Genomic DNA, 23789 nt, shown 5'->3' with positions numbered 1-23789 from the left:
ATTAAAGGTTGGAGGACTTTTAGTCCCGGTTTAGCCGTTGGGCAGGGACCTTTAGTCTCGGTTGGAGACACCAACCGGGACTCTTTAGTCCCGGTGGCAAAAAATGCCGAGGCTAATGCCAAATTGGGACATCGTTCTAAAGTCTGTTCTCTAGTAGTGATGGGTGCCCTGTTGTGCGGTGGAAGAAGAGGCCGCATGGGTGCCCATGAGCAGATAAGGCTGAGGGAGAGAAGAAGAAGAAGAAGAAGAAGAAGAAGAGGAAGCAGAAGAAGAAAAAGAACGGTATTTAGACTATGAAGGGGTTTACCACCTTTGTTATTAAGGTGGATTAGAACAGCAAATGAAGTTTCTAGAGTTCATAACACTAACCCTAGGTTAGTCCTTTTACGTGAAGCAGTGACGAAATTATAAGTGGTTTAGTGGGAGTGTATGGTGTACTCAACACGGACCGTGGATCTTAGTGATTTAGACTATGAGATAATACAAAGGCCAAACATTTTCAAAGTGTACCATTTGGACCCTGTGGCATTACAAAGAACAAATATTTCTAACACTTGATGTTGAGGGATTCTAATATCATAAGACAAGGCAACAATTTTTTTTGAAACAAATCACGCAGAAGAGCGGCCGATTATATTAAAAAGATAAAGAATCCAAACTGAGTAATAAAATAGAGCAATGATAACCCAAAAAGGTCACATACAACAACAACTGATTCGTTCAGACAAGCCAACAATAAGTCTACTTTAGCAGTAACAGATATCTTTTCATGTACTCGTCCATGCGGGTGAAGGTCACATACAACAACAACGGATTCTTTCAGACAAGCCAACAATAAGTCTACTTTAGCAGTTACAGATATCTTTTCATGTACTCGTCCATGCGGGTGAAGGTCACATACAACAACAACGGATTCTTTCAGACAAGCCAACAATAAGTCTACTTTAGCAGTTACAGATATCTTTTCATGTACTTGTCCATGCGAGTATACTGAACGTCTGGGTACAACAGAGTAGCCTCTGCTGCATCGTCGCCGATTTCAAAATTTGTCAAGCAACCTTCATATAAAATATCGTAAAAGTGTCCCACTGCGACTTAATTGGCGAAGTCAGTATCTGCACATCCCATGGAAAATCATAAATTACGTTCAACAGGGAGATGTGCAATGACAATTTTCATGGACACTTAAATTTTTGAGGAAACACCAACGATATTTTTTACATGCAGTTGTGTAGTACACTCCATACATCGCCTTCAATGTCGAAAGTAAGATGGTACCATTTTGGGATCTTTTATGTGTACAACTATAAGTGGAAATCACATCTTTTCACCCTAAACGATACTGATGTGACCCCACTACCAATTATGGTGTGACTCATAATTACACAAACAAGAAAGAATCTAAATCCTATGCATTGAATTTTTCAAAAGTATGCATTGTGCTAAGACAAACAATTTTTGTGGTTACCTTTCATTGAAGCCGAGAATTCATCTGCACGAATGTGAATTTTTTCCAGAACATTTCCAGAAAGGTTTTCCCATTTTGAGATAACATCATTTTCAGTCAAGATGTTTTCTGGTGGTCTTAGGTATATTGTGTTGTTCAATGCGCATGGATCATCAACAGACTTGATTGTATATGTTGCAACACCGTCTTCATCACAAAATATAACTGCATGGTACATATATATATGTGTCATATATGCAGTTAAAAGTGGGACATGTTGTTACTTCCAGTTTTATAAATCTCTGTGTAAATATGTCTATTTTGGACATGCTATGCTTTACAAGGGACATGCTCAATATTGATTTACGTAAAGTTAAAATGGGAAAAATCATGTACATATAGTATCAGAAAGTTATATTACAAATAATTTAGTGGAAACATGCCCTGTTATATATGTGCACACTTCACATATGAAAAAGCTAACATGTATTTGTGATGAATTAAAAAAACTTTACTGAAAATGGGTCTTGGTGTCAGATTAAATACAAAAGGAATGATGGGTGGAGGAGACGAACAAGTACTGTACAATGTTTTACCTTTGACATTGCCGTCTCCATATACATGAACTTTCTCTTTGGGTGGCAACAGGTTGCGCATTTGACATAGGTTTGGGCAAAAGTAACCAGCAAAGCAATTGGCAGAAAATATGTGTGGGGAATGTTGGCCTCTTCAATCGCCCATCTTAGGTCCATCTTCTCATCAAATGTAACCCTTCCTGGTTCAAGAGCACTCATCTTGGATGGATCCATGCCGAATTCGGATGGTATAAAACGCTGCATCCACAATGACGTAATTTTATTTAGACTCAGCATCTCTTCATCTATCGTTTTATATATTGAACTATATACGAGGGTCCGTACATGTTAAAGGGCATTTTTGTATTGTTGTTTGCAATAGTTTCTTTGTTGGTTATTGTGAAGTTGGGGTGGCTCAAGAAAAACGCAAATTCCTCTGCTGCTGTGTTGTTGGTGCAACTTATTTTGCTGCTCATATGGGATGGGATCGGATTAGCAGCAACAGTTTGAAGATGAGACACTCAAAACCATTTCCGATCTATGAACAAGTATCACGTACTTCGTTCGACTCACACGATTAATTTAATGATATTTATTTGCTGTCATAAACATTAGCATATTTTATTTGTACCTGTTCCGTTAAACCTGAAATTGATTGACTCCTCAAAATACTAGATGAAATACTTGACGTGCGCTTATCTTGGTATGCGGAAGAGTATATTTGTTTGGTTTTTATATTCTATATATACTCCAGTTTTAAAAGAAAAGTACATTCACTTCATCTTTGCGTAGCACAAGCACATCCTCAGAGAGCCGACGAGGAAGGGAGTCGGAGACATGGTGATGTCACCGTGGCGTCAGGGATGACGGGGTCAGGGGCTAAAGGAAGGTGTGAAGGGCCGGGGACAGAGTGAGGACTAGGAAACAGGTTAGAGCCGGTGATGTGAGACAGAGAAGCACGTGGACCCGGGATCAGATGCGCCTGATTTTTATTTATTTATTTTTATTATGTTGGGTGCGTTTCCCACTCCGACGCCTCCTTCCCCTTCAAGATTGAGCTCCTTTTTTCCACTGAAATTTCAATCCTTTTATGGTTCGAAAGTGTGAAATGTCCACTGAAATTTCAACAAATTATAAGTTTGACAAGATGAAATTTCAATCCTTTTTTTCCCAAGTGAAATCTGCCGCCCATCATCACAAAGCAAAGGTGATCGAGGCAGGGCAGTTTGCCCAGGAAAGAAGAAAAATACGGTAAAGCTCAGCTGCAGACTTCGTGTTTCAGTCAGTTCAGAGATTTCTTTGTAGGAGTTGTTTGTTTCTATCGGTTCCTAGTTGTCTTAGCTCTTAAGTGCTTCATGTGCAGCTTCTGAGGCTTTTCATAATAGTATTCAGAGTTCAGTTTAGTGAGTGCATTTTGATTTGTTTGTATAGCCTATTAGCAGTAACACTTTTTGTTAGATTAGTTTTGTTTACTTGTTTCTTTGGGTCTTTCTCGTTTGCTTCTGGCATATGTGATTTTGACAATTAGAAGAGGGACGCGTTGGGTAATTTTGGGACATAGGCTTCAATTCTTCTTCTTTTTTTTTTTTTTTTTTTGAGGTTGCATAGGACTCAATTCTTGTGAAGAATTTTTTAGGCTCCTATTCACATCCCCCTCTAGACTCTTGTCGCCTGCTTGGTCCTTCACAGAGGGAGTACCATCTGCACACCATTAATATCATATATCAAGTTATACACTTCAAACTTTGCACACCATTAATATCATATATCAAGTTATACACTTCAAACTTTCGGTCTGCGTCAATAAGCTCTACAGCTACCAGAAATATATATATTCTGTGGTCGTATAGACTATCGTACATATATAGAGAACGTGCTAGACTGCTAGGCACATTTCACTTATGCTGGTGCACAAACAAATTTATGCACGTTAAAGTTCAAAAAAAAAAGGAACGACAAACAGTGTATCACGTAGCTCTCACTATCTGCTACATTCTTCAGCTAATTGCAATCGTATCTAGGACTTGATTTTTTATGCAATTTGAGGCGTTCGATTTCTTCCTCTGTATTAGCCCTTGCAATTGAAGCATTCAACAGGACTCTGCTGGAGATCACTTTCAGAAAGGGTAACTAATCCATTCTCCCACGAGTCAGTAATCCATCATTTCAGGTCTGGCATAATTGGCAACAACCCTACAATCAAGGAAGTCATGTATCGTATATGCACTCAGCATGATATGCATCATCTGAACCCAATCATGTAGTACTTGTACTTATATTATAATTAAGTGTTGATAATACAAACCTTGTAATAATACAACTTCCATCATCAGCGCTTCAATCTGCTGCTTCAAGCACAGAAGTGCTTACTATGCCATGTTCGCTCGATTGTATCAGCCATGCTTATTAGCCATGATACAATGTTTTTCTCTCACAACAAAACAGCATCAGCCGGCTTATAAGCCGCAGAAACGATCAAGCGAACAATCTATGTATATCCAAGGCCTTGGTTCGGGTAGATTAGGCTCTGATCATAGAAAATGTTTGAGTTTATAAAAATCAAATCAAGGCACCATAAAAATTATAGAGTAAAATACACCATAGGTCTATTAACTTTTAGAGATGTGTCATATAGGTCCATCAACTCTTAAAGTGCATTTCTGGGTCCATAAACTTTTAATGCTGTGCACCGCAGGTCCAAACCTGTTTGGAAGCTTGATATTTTTTCATTAAACCCCTTTTCCTCGATCTCTCTCTCTCAAAAGAGCCCTCACCGAGCCCGTAGGCACGCCATCGCCCGGGCGAGCGGGCGCGAGGGTGGCTGTGCCGCCAGGCTCCCCGTCGCCGGGCGTGCAGGCCAGCCATGCCGCCACCGCGCGTGAGCTGCCGGCCAGCCTGCGCCGCGTGAGCAAGAATGCGGGCAGGTGGCCGCGCTGGGCAGCCACACCGTCGCCTAGACAAGTGGGTGGGCAGCCGTGGGGGACCAACCATGTCCGCCGACGCGCAAGCGGGCGGGTAGTCGCGCAGGGCCGGCCATACCGCTGCTGCTCAACTCCTACACGCTGCCACTCGCCCTCAGGGCTGCGTGTTCCTCGCGCTTCGCTTCCACCGTACGTACACGCCCAGGACAGCTGGACGCTGTGACGTGGACCACGCTGCATGCCTATGCCTTTTTGAAGGGCTCGTCCGTGGCTACCTGTTTGTCAGCAACTCATTGGTGTGCATATACGGCAAGCTTGGAGAGATGGAGGAGGCCGAGAAGTTTTCTAGGATGCTGGGGCGAAGAAGATGCGATGATGGTCGTGCGGTGCCCAATGTCGGGAGCTAGAGTGCTGTCATTGGTGGGTTCGCGTCATCAGTGGACATGGAGCAAGCACCGAGCTCTTGCGGCAAATCCAATAACGAGTGAACTCAGTCATTGCAAGGTTGATAGAACCTTCAAAAATCCTGTCAGTCAGACATCTGCAGAAAAAAGATCAGTAGTATGTAGGAACTGCTTGTGCTAAGGTTCAGTGAAAAAGATCAGTAGTTGAATGGTGACATCCCAGTTTTGAATGGTATTCCGTTAACTCTCTGAAAGAAGCTAATGCCTAATAGTGTTTGTTCATCTCAGATGACGTAATCTATATTTGATCATTTATACGGCAAGCTTTGTGGATCAAGCAAGTTACACATCTAAGTAACACATTTCATACAGAAAGCGAAAAAGAACTGAAGAAGAGCTTGGCTACTAAAATTAGAGCCCTCAAGTTACACATCTAAGTAACACATCTCGAGTAATAGCGCTCAAATTGGAGCCCCTACTTTAGATTTGAGGGCTCCCCAACTTTTGAGGGCCTTCTTTAGGCTCAACTCCAACAACAACCCTCAAATTAGAGCCCTCAAATCTATTTGAATAGACATTGACATATGCGACCGGCTCGTCATTCCTATTCCTGCCTCATCTTCTGACTAAGCTATGCAGGGGTAGCTAGGGCAGAGCGCAGCCACTTCGGGGAGAAGAGGATGCCGGAAGGATCCACTAGGGCAGTAGTCCCAACGGATGGACGAGATCCGCCGTCAGGGCTGGTGGATCTGCCGGAGCCAAGGAAGAGGACGATAGGGAGGTGGATCCACCGGGGCGAGGTTAACAGAGACCAAGCTTGGGAAGGTTGATGGGGACAGAGCGCGAGGGCAGTGTTGTGGGTTCCGAGTAGCTCTGAACCGATTCCTAGTGCCGAGGAAGGAGGCCAGATGGAGGCGTCGGGGCGGTGGCCGATGTACCCGGTGCCGCCGACCACCAGGACCCGGCTCTTCTCCATGGTTCGCAAGAGGATGATTGATTGGAATCAGACAGTAGCTCGCTGCCACCTTGCTACTACTTTATTACAAGAAACAGAGGTTTAGGGCCGATTTGGTACCGGTACAGATTTTGGCATAGCTTCGTAAAGTTGTTTTTGCCATTTATCTACCAAACGGTTCCCATGAAACAGCTTCGTCCCATAATATCTGTAATATGTGCTCTCACATGCAAAAAGTAGATGGTGAAGCTGAAAAAAACCATCTTCACCCAGCTTCCTCTGACACTGGTGGGGCTGAGCATGGCCATGGTGAGGCGTGAGGGGCTTAGCTTGGTTACAGGCCGGGAAGGGAGCGCTGGCGAGCGCGTGGTGACCAGGGCACAACTCAAGGTGGACCGTCACGGGCGAGGCCATCGGGGTTTGGCTCGGGGGTGGGCCGTTGCTGGTGTGGCTGCCGGGGCTCACCTCGAGGCGAGCCGGGGCAGGCGAGGTAGTCGGCGAGTGTGCAGCCGCCGGCGCCGGAGCTGGACTCGCGGTGGGCTAAACGGGGTGGGTGGCGCGCGAGCATCGGCGGTGCATGGAAGGAGGCCGCATGGGTGCCCTGTTGTGCGGTGGAAGAAGAGGCCGTGTGGGTGCCCATGACCAGATAAGGCTGAGGGAGAGAAGAAGCAGAAAAAAAGAGATGGGTGTTTAGACTATGAAGGGCTTCACCACCTTCGTTGTTAAAGTGGATTAGCATAGCAATTGAAGTTTCTCGAGTTCATAACACTAACCCGGCTAGGTTAGTCCTTTTACGTGAAGTAGTGACGAAAGTATAAGTGGTTTAGTGGGAGTGTGCGGTCTACTGAACACGTATAGTGGATCTGAGCGATTTAGACTATGAGATAATACAAAGACCAAACATTTTCAAAGTGTAGAGTTGATATGAACCATTTGGACCCTATGGCATTACAAAGAACAAATATTTCTAACACATGATGTTGAGGGATTCTAATATGATAAGACAAGCCGACAATTTTTTTTTGAAACAACAGACAGAAAAGCGGCCGATTATATTAAAAAGATAAAGAATCCAAACTGAGTAATACAACAGAGCAACGATAACCCAAAAAGGTCACATACGACAACAACTGATTCGTTCAGACAAGCCAACAATAAGTTTACTTTAGCAGTTACAGATATCTTTTCATGTACTCGTCCATGTGGGTGAAGGTCACATACAACAACAACAACTGATTCATTTAGACAAGCCAACAATAAGTTTACTTTAGGAGTTACAGATATCTTTTCATGTACTCGTCCATGCGGGTATACTGAACGTCTGGGTACAACAGAGTAGCCTCTGCTCCATCCTCGCCAATTTCAAAATTTGTCAAGCAACCTTCATAGAAAATATGGTAAAAGTGTCCCACACCGACTTGATTGGCGAATTCAGTATCTGCACATCCGTGGAAAATCATAATTTATGTTCAACCGGGAGATGTGTAATGACAATTTTCTTGGACACTAAAATTTTTGAGGAAATACCAACGATATTTTTTACATGCAGTAGTGTAGTACACTCCATATATCGGCCTTCAGCGTCGAAAGTTTTGGGGTCTTTTATGTGTACAACTATAAGTGGAAATCACATCTTTTCACCCTAACAATACTGATGTGACCCCTCTACCAATTATGATGTAACTCATAATTACACAAACAAGAAAGAATCTAAATCCTATGCATTGAATTTTTCAGAACTATGCATTGTGCTCAGACAAACAATTTTTGTAGTTATCTTTCATTGAAGCCTAGAATTCATCTGCAGGAATGTGGATTTTCTCCATAACATTTCCGGAAAGGTTTTCCCATTTTGAGATAACATCATTTTGAGTCAAGATGTTTTCTGGTGGTCTTAGGTATATTGTCTTGTTCAATGCACGAGGATCATCAACAGACTTTATTGTATATGTTGCAACATCGTCTTCATCACAAAATATAACTGCATGGTACATATATATGTGTCATAACTATGTAGTTAGAACAATGTTATTACTACTAGTTTTATAAATCTCTGTGTAAATCTGTCATTTTGGATTTGGTATGCTATACAAGGGACATGCACGATGTTGATTACACACTCCACATATGAAAAAGCTAACATATCTTTGTGATGAATTAAAGAAACATTAGTGAAAATGGGTCTTGATGTCAGATTAAATAAAAAAGGAATGATGAGCGGAGGAGAGGAGCAAGTACTATACAATGTTTTTCCGTTGACATTGCCGTCTCCATATACATGAACTTTCTCTTTGGGTGGCAACAGGGTGCGCATTTGACATAGGTTTGGGCAAAAGTAACCAGCAAAGCAATTGGCAGAAACATAGGTGTGGGGAATGTTGGCCTCTTCAATTGCCCGTCTTAGGTCCATCTTTTCATCAAACGTAACCCTTCCTGGTTCCAGAGCATGCCCCATCTTGGATGGATCCACGCCGAATTCTGATGGTATAAAACGCTGCATCCACAATGACATAATTTTATTTAGACTCAGTATCTCTTCATCTATCGTTGCTTTATATTATATATTGAACAATATGTAATATATTTTGTTGCTCATATGGGATGGGATCGGATTAGCAGCAACAGTTTGAAGACAGAGACACTCGAAACCAATTTGACTATTATCAAAAATAGTTTGACATTTATATCCCTAAATAATTTACTATGAAAATATATGGCGCGATTAATTTAATGATGTTTATTTGCTATCATAAATATCAGTATATTTTATTTGTACCTGTTCCGTTAAACCTGAAATTGATACTCCTCAAAATACTAGATGAAATACTTGACGTGCGCTTATCTTGGTATGCGGAAGAGTATATTTGTTTGGTTTTTATATTCTATATAAAAAAAAAACATTCACTTCATCTTTGCGTAGCACAAGCACATCCTCAGAGAGCCAACGAGGAGGGAGTCGGAGACACGGTGGCGTCAGGGATGACGGGGTCAGGGGCTAAAGGAAGGAGTGAAGGGCCAGGGACAGAGAGGGACGACTAGGAAACAGGTTAGAGCCCGTGGTGTGAGACAGAGAAGCACGTGGACCCGGGATCAGATGCGCCTGATTTTTATTTTTTTTATTATGTTGGGTGCGTTTCCCACTCCGACGCCTCCTTCTTCCCCTTCAAGATTGAGCTCCTTTTTTCCACTGAAATTTCAATCCTTTTATGGTTCGAAAGTGTGAAATGTCCACTGAAATTTCAACAAATTCTAAGTTTGACAAGATGAAATTTCAATCCTTTTTTTCCCCGAGTGAAATCTGCCGCCCATCATCACAAAGCAATGGTGATCGCGGCAGGGCAGGTCGCCCAGGAAATAAGAAAATGGATTCAGGAGTGCAACTCTATTAACAAATTAAAATGGATAAGCTTCTGAACCGGCAATAGGTACTAGTGGTAGTATACTGGAACTGGAAGAGCTTGTAAATTAAGTGACGGACCTTGATGTTCCCGGCCTCCTTGATAGGCTGGACCAGCTGATGCTGGTCGGTGTTTCGAATCACCGACTAGTAAATTTGTGAGTTGCATGTCTGATCTGGATGGTGTGCTCGGAGGACACAAGAATTTATACTGGTCCGGACGGGATGTCTCTACGTCCAGTCTGCTGCTGCTCGTGTTACCGGCACTAGTTTGTAGTAGTTGTTACAAACGGACGAGAGAGGGAGCAGGTCCCAAGTCTCTGGTGAAAAGGTCGAACAGAGTTGAGTCTCGTTGAGATCGTTGAGCCGTGCCCTTCGTGGGACGTCCTGCTTCCCCTTTTATAAATGAAGGGGAAGGCACAGGTTACCCAAGAGAAAGAGAGAAAGAGAAAAGCGAGGAGGAAGAAGGCCTCCGGGATCGTGGCGCCCTTCATCTCCTTTACGCGGGTCCTGCTGGTCCGGTAGATGATGACGGGGATGACTCCACGTCGCGACCCTGTTCATCACTGGTGCATCAACCGATCGTGGCGCTCCATTCCATCCTAGCGGGTGGCATGGTTAGTAGATACCCCCGTCGGAAATTGTACGGGGATTAGGTAGCATAGCACTGGCACGCCCGACACTGTTAGCGACGTGAGTCCTTAGGTATGACCCGTCGTGGCCGCAGGTCACGTCAAGATGCGCCTACTCCCTTTCTAGTGTCAGAAGTTTGACCCTGGGTTCGTACTCTTAGACCCTTAGTGGTTGAAGGCGGTACGAACCCCCGTTGGGCAAGGTGGAATCCCCCTTTCGAGGGGTCTGGTGAGGCGAAGTCCGCACCCGAGGGGTCTGGCGAGACGAAGCCGACGCCCTCGGGGTTAGGCGTGATGGAGTTCACGCTCTACGGAGCCCACGCTCGAGGGGTCTGGCGAGACGGAGCCCGCGCCCTCGGGGTTAGGCGTGATGGAGTTTGCGCCCTCGGGGTAGGGCGACCCGGAGCCCGCACCCTCAGGATCGGGCAAGACGGAGCCTGTACCTTCGGGGTTGGGCGATACCAAAATACGCTCTTGACCATCCGGGCGAGTTAGCGTTTGCGGCCATTAGCTTCCTTCTTCCAGGTATCCCTAACACTAAAACCCGACAGTAGCCCCCGAGCCTGCAGAGGAGTAGGATACTCCTTCGAAGGCTTTTTAGATGGAAGGATTCTGAGGGTCTTGATCTCCCTTTGTGGGCTGCGGAATATCTTGGTAGGGTCACGATTCCTTTCCGTCGCGTTCAGAGTCCTCGGGAGCATGCAACTGCGAGATTCGGGGGGTCAGAAAGGATCTCTCTTGATTTCGATCCCTCCCTAGGATTTGTTCGATCCGCCATTGTCATGCGACCGCGTATTTGGTCTCCTTGCGAGTCCAACTTCCCTTGAGCCCCCGCGCGTAGCAAGGGTCCAATCGAGAAGTCAGCTCATCTTGTGGTCGTCCTCCCTCAAGCATTTTTTTGATAAAACGGAGGGGCTGAGCCATGCCATGTTTTCCTTGATGGACGAATGATGGTGCTCGGCGAGCTGTTAACAAGCTAGTTCTAGTGGGTCCCCGGCTTCTCGTTCGCGGGGGTCTAGCATGGGTCAGCTGGTGACTGACTCTGGATTCCTGGTGATCAATCCATATAGTTCTTGGGTTCGTTCGACTGGTCCCAAGGGCTCGTTTCCTTTCTTCGAAGAAAAACCATGGACTGTGCTCCAGCCAAGACCTAAACGTGGGCTAGGATGCCCGCGGCTCATCCCTTACCACCCATGACTCTATAGGTGTCCTGGAGCAGTAGTGAACCCGTCGGTGGGCCAGCCTTCAAACTCCTAGGCCTTAATGGGCCATGGGAGCGTTTTCCGCTCCGTATCCCTTCTTACCTGCGGCGGTTTTTGGCCCATCAAGGGGGCGAACCGCTGTCCGGCGCGCCCTTCGAGGAGCGGCTAGGGGTGGCGTGTGCACGATTCCCGAAGAGGTGATGTGAAGAGGCGCGGCAGGTGCATCAATCTAGGCGGATGGTTCACCGCTCGCTCCACCTTCCCTTATAAATAGCGGCCTTTCCCTTTGCCTTTTGGTACGCCTAACCGTAGCCTTGCCTTCTCCGCTTCTCTACTGCCAGCGCTTTAGATATCTTGCCCTCACTCTTATGCCACCAGCGAAATCCTTATTCCTCCGCCCTTGCTTCCCATGGAGTCGTGGTATCGCTCCAACGTCACCCACGCGTGCATGGAGGGCCTTGTCAAGCGCAACCTTCTCCGTGGGAGGACCAACGTGGCAGAGTGGCTCATGCCTGGTCATGAGGAGGTGCCGACGCCACCTGACGTCTACGTCATGTCCTTCGTGCCCTTCCATGAGCGCGGACTCGCGATTCCTCCCCACCCATTCTTCAGGGGGCTGCTGCACCATCACCAGATCGAGTTGCAGCACCTGAATCCCAATGGGATCTAGCACATCATGGCCTTCATCTCACTGTGCGAGGGATATCTAGGGATCGAGCCCTAATTTGAGCTATGGAGGTACTTCTTCTCTGTCTCCCTGCTCAAGAAGAGGGATAGAGCTGGGGACCTACCGGTGCCGGTGGGATGCGCGTGCATCCACCTCCGGGGGCTATGGTCCGCCGAGTACATGCCCTACCAGCTATTGAGGTCCAACAAGGGGTGGCATGTGCAGTGGTTCTACGTGAAGAACGACACCACTGCCCCCTTGCCGAACTTCACCAAACGCCTCATCGAAGAGGCACCGTAGGTGTGGTCGTGGGAACCTCCCGAGAAGGAAAAGAAGAGGATGCGTGATATCCTTGATGCCATCGCGTTCCTAAAGAGCCCTCCCACTGTACGGGATGATGCCAAGCGCGTAGCTCAATGGGATGGTGCTCGCCCAGGGGCCGCTCCACGACAGCGAGGTCGCACAGTGCATCAAAGAGGCGACGGAGGAGTCCGACACTATGTTCCCGATCCTGAGACATCCCATGATGCGGCCAGACGCGGGCTTCGTCGAGCTATCAACGGGGTTGGGCTTTCGAGCTTCAGTCGTGGCGCTGCTAGAGCATGCGGCCACGAGGGCGGCAAACCGCGCCATAGATGAGAAGAGAAAGAAGGAGAAGGACGACAAGAAGGCAAAGTGGCAGGTGAAGGAGTAGGCGAAGCTAAACCAAGGAAGGTGGCGGTAAGGCTCGGAGGAGGAGGAAGAAGAAGGAGATGGCTCTGGGTCACCCATCCAATGGGAGGAGCTAGGAGGAGGGGACGAGGACCCGTCTCTACTACAGGAGGGGGTGGACGCACCCTCGAAGCCGGCAGAATTAGGCCACCCCGCTCCATTCGGGCCTTCCTCGGTGCCCTCGGAGCCGGTGGGAACTGGCCGCTCCGCTCCATTTGGGTCTTCCAAGGCACCCCCAGAGCCGGCGGTAACTGGTCGCTCCGCTTCAACCGGACTCTCTGAGCAGAGGGAGCGCTCAAAGTGGCAATGCGCCGATGAGGCATAGCCAGGGTCGGGCGGACCGACCCCAAAATGTCATCGTCCGGTGGCATCGAGGTGAGTTAAGAGTTTTTTTGTCCTTTCGTTCTAACGAATTTTTGCCAAAAACTGACCGTCATGTCCTTCACAGCATTGGAGGATGTGAGACTCTCCTGAGGCTTGCGCTGAAGAAGAGCCTTGCCCTCCGGTAGACGCGTTAGGAGCCAGCTGGCGTTACGTTGGAGGCGAGCGGGATTGGTGCTAGGGCGGCCGCAGCGTTGAGTGGGGGGCGCAGTCGGTGGATACATCTATGGGGGAGCGGATGGAGGAGGGAATGTCCAGGGCGCCTATGGAGAATGTGGCATGGTCGGGTGTGGTCGTGACGTCACAGGCAGAAATGGCACAACCGGAGCCATCGTCCACGCAGGTGGCCACGATGTTACAGGTGGAAATGGCACAGCCAAAGCCGTCATTTGCATAGGTGGCCACCTCTGCGGTGGGGCGGATGGAGCAGGATGCACCCGAGGCATCCGTGGCAGACGTGGCATGGCCGAGTGTGGCTGTGACATCATAGGTGGAGATGGCGCAACCGGAGCCATCGTCCGTGCAGGTGGCCGCGTCTGCGGCGGGGGCGGATGGAAAAGGGCGCACCCGAGGCGTCCTTAGCAGATGTGGTGATGGGGCAGGCCTCCATGTCCATGTCACCCACCCCCTCTACCACCAGAGGGGCCGCTCTAGAAAAGTTGCTGCCGCACGAGGGGTCGGCGCCGCTTGGGATCGGCGCGGAGCCATCCTGGTCTCTGGTCTGGGTGGGCGGCGACCCACACGCGTGGGGAGGATCCTAGATCTGGTGGGCAGACTGGCGGGACCTGGGGGCGACACTTTTTGCCCTTGACAACGTCATGGAGGAGAGGGAATGGGGGAGTGTCCACACGGAGGTTGGACCACAGTTCACGCCCTAGCCACCGCGCTGAGCTCGTTGCGCGACGTCATTACCCCTGTTGGCTAGGTATGACATGACCATGTTTTTGACTCTCATTTTCCCTTTCCGTGCCTCTAAGTCTTGTCCTCTCCGCAGTCCCTTATGATCCGCAACCGGGAGAAGTCCCAATTCCTTCGTCGCGAGAAGGACGTTTGGGACCGCCTCGCTAAAGAGACGTGGCGGTGTGAGAGGCTGGCCGCACAACTCGTTGCCGCTCATCAAGTGGTGGCTGAGCTTGCCCCTACCGCCTAGGAGCTGACCGACCTCTAAGTCAGGGAGAAGGATGCTTGCGATGATGCCAGTGAGGCCAGGGAGAAGCTCATGGCCCCGATTGAGAGGGCGCGCACGGACACCACGGAGGCCGTCAGGCCATAGAGAGGATCCACATGAAGTGTGACTTGGCTCGCCAGGAGCGCACCGACGCCCAGCAGCGGATCGACCTCCCTGAGGGTGAGCTTGAGGGGGAGAGGGACATGAAGGTTATGGCCAAGCACATGTCTACCAGGCTCACCACGGAGGTTGGTCAGCGCCAGGAAGAGGTCCAGCGCCTAGAGGCCGAGGTGACTCGGCAGCGCGATGAGGTGCGCAAGCTTTGGGCGGACGTGGACGGTAAGCCTCCGGTTTCCCTTGTTGTTTTTCTCCCTAGAATCCATGGTAGGCCTTTCGACACGGTCCGTATGTGACTTGGACAGGTCTCGATGACAAGCTTGGGGCAGAGGTGATGAAGAGTCGTGGCCTGGAGAAAGAGCTCAGTGAGGTGAAGGCCTCCCTCTTGAAGTCGAGTCATGAGCATGATACCCTGCGCGTCACCATCCAGCTGGTCTACGACGACCTCGAGCTGGCCCTAGAGCAGGAGATGAGCTCGCTCGTGGTCCATGCCATCCGGCTTATAGATCATGCATGCGAGATCACGAGGGACGCGCTTCGCTTTGGCATTCATTGGTCGTTTGTGATTGCTCGTTCTCACTATGAGAACTTCAATCTGGAGACAATGAGTCAGGGCTTTGTGCCCGGTTACTTTGAGGCCGAGCTGGAAGAGATCGAGTAGCTCTAAACCGATTCCTAGTGCCAAGCAAGGAGGCCAGATGGAGGCATCGGACGGCGGCGCTGTGATGTTCAGGCGAGCCGGATGACGACATTGATCTTCCTCCCGTTTAGCTTCACCATCATGTGGCTAAGACCTAACACCTAGTAGTGAGAGGGGAAGAAGATCGGGCATGCTTGGCCACGGTGGTGCGCATGGCGACGGCGCGGCCAGCTTACGGCAACACGGTGCACGTTCTCCTTCCGGTGGGGCCTACATTGGCCAAAGCCCAGTGGCTACAACATCTACTGAACCTAGTGACCACGGGACAGTGGAGAGAGTGAGCAGTGCAGGCTTGAGGTGGTCTGTCCATGGCGAGCACAAGCTCGGCATGCACCACGGCAATGGCGACTACGGCGATGGCACAATGGGGCCTCCCCTGTGCTAGAATGGTGGCGCTAGCTGCTCGGGGAGGTGGAGTGAGTCACAGCGGAGCTATGTGTGACACGAATCGAATGGCGGTGCTGCGGTGGCTGCTAGCAAGGCCGACGACGATGCGACGGTGGCAGCGTTGCGCTTTCTCCGCTCGGTGGGCGCGCGAGAGAGAAAGAGAGAGCGAGTGAGGGCGAGGGTGGGCGAGTAGCAGCGACGCAGCATCTTTCACCCCTCACTGGCCTGATAAACGGGGCCGGCGCCGAAGTACGGCCGCCACACGGCGTGCGCGGCCTGCGCGCGGTCGGCCACTGCCAGCCGGTTTGAAATCGGCTAAGTGCCGATTCAGGCAGTCTAATAGCACGACTTTGCACCCCTAGATCTCCCAAACCGTGGCGAGTTTTGATCAACCATTTTCACCATTGTGTAGAGCTATGTGAGTACTACAAAATTGCTTAAAGGAGTTTGGTCTAATTTGCACTAGTTCCCGAAACAGCAGCAAATCAAAACTTGTGAGCTCTATTTGACCAACTTAGGCACTGATTTAGCCCTTGGCCCTTAAACAAAGTTTGTTCTACATGACATGAACTACAACTTTTATTTAGGTCCCACTACCATGCAAGCTCTCTACGTAATTAGTCAAGTTAGGTCAAACAATCAACTTAATAACGCCATTTCTAGTGATACCTACACTTAGAAGCATTTTTGGACCAACTCATGAATATAAGCTTGGTTCCATTTTCCATCCTAAGTGTGTCTAAAGTGTTTTAGTGACCAAACAACAGTCACTTGCATTAGCCAAGCTTGATCACAAGCATATACATGTATAATTAAGTATCACATGTGATAACATAGAGTGAATGAAATGAAATTTCATATGCTAATGCTCATGAATGAATGGGTGATGATTATGCTCATGCAAATGTAAGTGCAAACTGCAAGCTTAACACTAGGGTGTTACACCCGCACCGCCCGTATATTCGACCATGTCCATCTATCAGGCCAAAGGCTAGGGCGAAGGAGCCCCATGAAGGCCGAACGGAACAACCAACTTGAAGATCAAGGCATTCCAAGAATATACGGAGCCATCGTATCTGGACAATAGCATAGGAACAATCTACACGCATTCCATGTAAAAAACTAGGAATCCAGTCTGTTAGCCGATCGTCCTCATTGTATCCCTACTCCCTCAAGCTATATAAGGGGGAGTAGGGGCCGCGCAATCGGGATCCCAACTCATTCTCTTTCATCACATCTACTACGTAGCTAGGAGCAACAACCCCTGTAACCAAGCATACGAATGCGAGAAGAGCAGCATCACCCCCAACTAGACTAGGGCACCCCACATGCCTGAACTAGTATAAATCTTATGTCACATGTGCTACCATTAGATTCATCTTATGCGATTAGTTGCTAGGTATTGCTGGACCTAAATCATCCAACAAGCAGCGTGTTCGATGCCCCTTCTCTGCTGACGATTGCTTCAGTGGTGAGTTCCCACCATACTACACTGACTTCGACCAACTCGCCGACTTCCTGCCATCAATGGACTTCCTCACCAACATCCCTGAGGAGCCCCTATCTCTATCGTCCTTCCCCACTAGGCGCCGGCAGCCCCGAGGAGTACCCATCTGATGCATAGCCGGCACCACCGTCGCAGGGTGCAGTAGGTGGACGACTTCTTTGAAGACATCACCGACCTATTCTAGATTGACCCGCTGTCCATCATCTAGCGCTGTCACCCTCTGTATTGAAGACCCTGCAGCTCGTGTTTCAATGGTACACGATTTTTTCTTGAATCTATTGCCTGCGTTTTTTTTCCAACCGATAGAAGGCCAGGGGCAGGGGAAGGAGGCTAGATGGAGGTGTTCGGCGGTGGCGCATCGACCGATGGTGGGTGGGAGAGGCGTTGGGCTATGGCACGATGGTAGCTTTTAAGAAGCTTACACTATAAGAAACCTGTTACTCCATGACGGATTCTCCGTGACCGATTTTGAGACCATCGCTGATAGGCACAATCTATGATGATAATCTTTTTTCCGTCATGGATGTGCACTTGTGGATATTCTTGGCGCACTAACCCATGACGGTTTTACTCATACGGTCACTGTGTATGATTTTAAATTCATCATGCTCTAATTAGTTCAAAACAATAGGCCCGCTATCACATATTTAGTGCAAAAAATAAAAAATGTGATTGCAGAAAGAATGAAACCCAAAAGCTGATTCGTACATTATTTTAACCAAATAATTTTACACTTTTGTTGCATGTATGTGGTGCATGTGGTAAAACTAAAAATATTCTTGAGAACAAAAAATCTTGAAACCATAGGAATCGAACCCAAGCAATCAAAGAGCAGCTCAATCTGTGTGACTAAATGTGGAACTAAATATTTTTATTGTATTCTCCTGTATTTCCTGCTGGTAAATAAATATAAATAGAAAAAAGGTGCAAACACTGCGCGTGGGCTCTGGTGTCCGGTGGGCTGGGCTGGCAGCTGCTTTCGCGTTTAGCAACATGCTGTATTTTTTGGGCTTTGACCGAGTAATCTGGAGGTCGGCACAAAAAGAAGATGCGTCGTCCCGAGATCGAACCCAATACGTGATGCATGAGAATGTACACAGCTTTGTCGTAGTAGGATTATTTTTCCTTTTGGTTTATAGAAAAATTCTACATCACCCCTGAGATTTGGAGAGGTGTCGACGTAACCCTAAGTACAAAATCAGGTATTTAACACATTAAACTTGTCTAAATCAGTCAATTAACCCCCTGCAGTGATTTTCCCAGGAGGTTTTGCACGCGTGGCAGTCCAGCCTGGACACGCTGGACATGCTGGCCCTTGGCCCCGCTTATCAGGTGCATGTGGCACATAACAAAAGGAACCTGTCTCCGTTCCATCAGCAAGGCCGCACTGCCTGCGCCTCGCACAAATCCCCAGCGACGCCGCCCTGCCTGCGCCCTCGCCAGCCGCGCGGCCCGCCCCCCTCAGCGCGCCGCTGGTCCCTCAGCATCACGTGCCCGCCTTGTCCCGTCTCGGCCGCGACGAGGTCCCGTCCGCGGCGGCGCGGCCCCACATCACCGGAGCCATCGCCCTCGCGAGCACCTGCAGAGGTTGGGTTGGGAGACCAGAGCAGCGCATTCCTCTGCTCCCATGGCGGAATCGAGGGCCAGGTCTTCACAGTCCTCAGCACGGACAGGCCACGGAGGGCATGCGAGGTCCCAAATTCCTTACTGTGAAGGGCCTCTTGCCTATGACCCGCAGGTCTTCTGTCACAGCAACCTGAAGGCCCCGAATTGGATCTCCTGGAGCGATGATAATTCAGGACGGACGTACTATAGATGCAGGCACGCATGGGTAAGATGTGAAATTATGAACATTGAATGTGCTGCTTTTGCATTTCATGGATTTCAGTTCTTGATAGCGAAACCTTTTTCTTTGGTGATACGCAGACCTAGATGGATTGTGGTTTTTATGTTTGGATCGATCCTGAGCAAACTCTCTTTATGAAAACCTTGTTGCACGATATTCGTGATGCAGTGTGGAACTTGAAGACGAAGAGGGACAATACACAGATGAGGATGCAGGCAGGGTTGGATGATGAAGCTGGTGAGCTGAAGCTAATGAATTTGTTGGAGAAAGAGCTTTCAGAGAAGGTGCAGGAACTGAAGGCAAAGGATGTAGCATTGCAACTGTTGGTTGGAAAGTTGAATGCTGGAAGACTCAACTTCAGTAGCAGCTTCTTTGTGTTTGTAGTTGGCCTCTTGATTGGTTTGTTGTTCCATGTAGTTAAGTTAGTGTGATGCTATGTGTTTGTAGTAGGTATGTGCACTAGAAAAATGTAGTAGCGCTACTACACAATCTTTTAGGCAGCGTTTCTAAATGGGGCTCGGATACGGTCGGCCCGGTTGCCCGCCTCAGTTATTGGAGGTAGAGCAGCCGGACCAGCAACCGCCTCGGTTAATCCCTAACCGAGGTGGGCACTGTAATATAACCGCCTCGGTTATTAACCGAGGCAGGCATTATAATGCAACCGCCTTGGTAAATCATTAACCGAAGTGGCATTCTAATGCAACCGCCTCGGTAAATCAGTCCCAGCCCGCTAGCTCACACCAGCCCACTATCATCTCTAATATATAAACGAAACACTAAAATCACTCTCACTCTCCCTCACCCCTCCCCTCAGCCGCAGCCCACTCTCTCCCCGTGCTCTCTCAGCCACAGCGCACTCTCCCCAGCGCTCCTCCCTCTCCCCCCACTCGAGCGCACCCCTCCCCTCTCCCCCATGCCACCGTGTCCCTCCCCTCATTCTCAGCGCGCACGTGGGGCGCTTCCCGGCAGCTTGCGCAGGGGCAGCGGGTGCGGGGCGGGATGCCTCCCGGTGGCCGGCGTGGGGGCGGCGAGCACGGGATCCGGTGGCGGAGGTGGTGGCTTTCCCATCCCCCTTCAACTCCGGCGGCGGCGCGGAGGCCAGATCCCGTGGTGTGGAGGCCAGATCCGGCCTCCCCACGGCGGCACGGGTCCTCCATGTCGCGGATCTAGGTGGTGGCGGCTTTCCCTCCCCTTCAACTCCGGCGGTGGCATGGAGGCCGGATCCGATGGCATGGAGGCCGGATCTGGCTTCCAACGGCGGCGCGGGTCCTCCATGTCGCGGATCTAGGTGGTGGCGGCTTCTCCTCCCCCTTCAACTCTGACAGTGGCATGGAGGACGGATCCGGCCTCCCCACAGCGGCGCGGTCCTCCTTGTCGCGGATCGAGGCGGTGGTGGCTTCCCCTCCCCCTTCAACTCTGGCGGCGACGTGGAGGCCGGATCCAGTGGCATGGAGGCCGAATCCGGCCTCCCCATAGCAGCGCTCCTCCCCCTCCACCTCTACATGAACTCTGGCGGCGGCGTGGGCCTCCCCGTGGTGGCGCTCCTCCTCCCCGCGGCGGCGCTCCAACGCCGGCATCAGCTCCCTGGCGGCAGATCCAGCGAGCTACGGTGCGGCGGCGCGTGGACGGGCTCAGCGGGCCCGTGGATAGGCTCGCTGGGCTTGTCCACGGGCTTTCTTATTTTTTTGTTTTTTTTATTTGATTAACCGAGGCGGGCGGCCAACCGCCTCGGTTAAGGCCATGATTAGCCGTGACCTTTCGACCGAGGCGGTTGGCTTGCCCGCCTCGGTTAAGCCCTTTTGCCCGCCTCGGTTAAATTTTGTCTAGTAGTGAGGTATGTGCAATCCAGTTATCATGAGCATCTTTTGTAAAGTTTGAATGTTTGTTCAACTTAACAATGTCCCTGCTATTTGGCATTTGCAAACTGAATGTATTTGTCCACTCCAGAATGTGAATATGTGTGTGCAATCCAGAGACAAAGTGCACATATATTACCCAGAACTCACAGGTTTGCAAACTGAGCATGATTGGAATTGAAGCTAGCATGATATATATTACATCACCAGGAAGGCCTGAAAGTTGTCAATACCTGCAAGTGCAAGTTCTTTGCTACAAATTCACTACATACTTCCTGTCCTCTTTCTCCTGCAGCTCAAACCCATCTGCTCCATTCCACAGAACTATGCAGCTCCCAGATCTCTGATTGTTCATCTTCAGCTTCTTAAACATGTTCTCCTGAATTCTAACCATTACTTTTTTCTTATGGCCTCATTCATGGAGATAACAGGATAGAATCTTGCTTCCATGATGCTATTGTTGAAACTTTCACACATGTTGATGTCCACAGAGTCATAGTACGTTTGATCCAAGTCTGAAAAATGTCCTACTCCAGTGCTCTGGTGAAGTAGCCATCATGTCCTTGGCTCCATCTGGTGTGTCTTGAGCAAGATAGGCTCTGTACAAATTGAATAACACCCTGCATGATGCCTTTGCACACCTCCACCATTTCTTCTGTAGCTTTTTATCGGTGTACTTCTTCCTTCAATTAGCATATATGTGCCTTGCACACATCCTGTGCTCTGCATTGGGAACCAACTCCTGGACTGCCTTGAGTAGACCCTGCATAAAATTAACAGAGTCACAGTTAACTTAAGACATCAGTACATGTGTGCATTAAACTTAAGACATCAGTACAATAAACTTTAGACATTAGTACAGTTAATTTATAGCAGCACTACAATAAACTTTAGACATTAAGACATCAATACAGTAAACTTAAGACATCAGTACCTTTTGCTGGTTAGATATGAGTACCCAACCTTGTCCACCATTACTGATCTCAAGGTCTTTTTGCAGCAAGCCCTGCTCCGGTCTCCCAACCCCGCCTCTGCAGATGCTCGCGAGGGCGATGGCTCCGGTGATGCGGGGCCACGCCGCCGCGGCTGAGACGGGTGGAGGCGGGCACGCGCTGCTGAGGGGACGACGGCGCGCTGAGGCGGCCAGGCCGCGCGGCCGGCGAGGGCGCAGGCAAGGCGGCGTCGCTGGGGATTTGGGTGAGGCGCAGGCAGTTCGGCCTCGCTGACGGAACGGAGACGGGTTCCTTCTGCTATGCGCCACATGCAACTAACGAGCGGGGCCAAGGGCCAGCGTGTCCACCTTGTCCAGGCTAGACTGCCATGTGTGCAAAACTGCCTAGGGAAACTGATAAAGGGCGTTAACTGACTGGTCTAGACAACTTTAATGTGTTAAACACCTGATTTTTCCTTAGGTTTATATACGAGTAAATTTTACTCAGTCACCAGTGCCGGGCCTGAGGGGGGCAAACGGGGCAGCCGCTCCAGGCCCCTAGCGTCACTGGCCCCCTCCCAGTATATATGCATGTAGTACTAGTATTAGGATTAGTATTGCTAGTTTTTTTTGCCCAAAAATAAAAAAGCTAGAGCCCACTATGCCACTGCAGGCCGTAGGGCATTGGATTTAGACATCAAAACGAGGCGAGTGCTACTCATCAGGAGGCCTAGCGATCATTTAATCAACAGGATTACCGAGGCTGCTGCCCTTCCGGTTTCCGTCCTTTCCCTTCCTTTCAATTTTTGAATTGAGAATCCAATTCATTTGTTAGAGTACACTATAACTAAAATTGTTTACGTGCCCAAAATTCTGTTTGATGTTCTTAAATTTGGAAATTAAAATCTCAATTATTCAACCAAACTCTAATGGAAAAATGACTAAAAAGTTGCACATCTCGACGAGTTCTCCAACTTTGTTGTTGATGAATTTTTCGTTTGAAATCGTTTAATATTCTAAAACCGTTGACTATGTGAAAATAGATACATCTCACACTTTGTTATGTGACTAAGTGAGAGATGGTTCTGTTTGTGAAGGCTGTATAGGCCCACTTTGTTAAAACGACTCGAAATTTTTATGCTAAGCTTATACACCCATATTATGCCCACATGCCAAACTTTATGATTTGCGGACCACTTTATGATATTATTACATTTTTCCACTGGAGCCACCGAAATACAAGTTCGAGTAACCCCTAACGAAACACTTGATTCTCCATCAATTTTCAGGATGTGAGCTCAAATAGAACATGTATTCTTATATATATTTTTTTTCTAATTTTTAGATATTGGTTGGCATCACGTGTAGTTCAAGTTAGAGTTATTTTTCAAGACTGTCTAGAAAATCACTTAAATCTTAGAAAATACCAAATCACTTCTAAAAATCCTTGAATTCTTGACATTATTGATTAGGTAGTCTAGTTCATGTAAAAATTATGTGTAGTCCATTTTCCAAATTCATGTTTTAATAATATACTAGTTAACATGCACGTGTGTTGGTGTGTCTAGAAGATATTTGTTGTTTTTATTTGCCATTTTCTAGCTTGTTTGTCCTTATCATCTTATCATATTATTTCCATGTTTTTTTAAAAACCAACAATTTTTTATTTTGTATTTTTTGTTTTTATTTGTATTGATTTTTTTATGTTTTTTAAACTTTTATAATTTATAATTCGTCGCTAATTTTTGTATTGTACGTGTGTTGGGGCATTAGAGTAGAATTTCATCTCGTTCAGGTAAGGTATTATTAGACACACTAATCATGTTTTTTTCCTTATTAATGATTTTTTTTATTCCGTTTTTTTACCAACTTTGTATTTGTATATATTTTATTTTCTAATTCTAATTGGACCAAAAGCCCATAGACCCTGGTAGCAGCGACCAAGTGGCAAGCGTCCATAATTGTTTCTGTCAGCATCTAATTTT

At 48.3% G+C, this 23789-nt stretch overlaps 2 pseudogenes; both read right to left on the bottom strand.

Annotated features, from left to right (window-relative positions):
- Nucleotides 1-951: 951 nt before the first annotated feature.
- Nucleotides 952-2286, bottom strand: LOC136502601 (isoflavone reductase homolog; annotated as a pseudogene).
- Nucleotides 2287-7420: 5134 nt separating this feature from the next.
- On the bottom strand, nt 7421-9804 carry LOC136505754 (isoflavone reductase homolog; annotated as a pseudogene).
- Nucleotides 9805-23789: the final 13985 nt, after the last annotated feature.

The sequence above is a fragment of the Miscanthus floridulus genome, chromosome 14, assembly GCF_019320115.1.
Source record: "Miscanthus floridulus cultivar M001 chromosome 14, ASM1932011v1, whole genome shotgun sequence".
NCBI classification, from domain to species: Eukaryota; Viridiplantae; Streptophyta; class Magnoliopsida; order Poales; family Poaceae; genus Miscanthus; species Miscanthus floridulus.
This window is presented reverse-complemented; position numbering and strand designations above follow the sequence as displayed.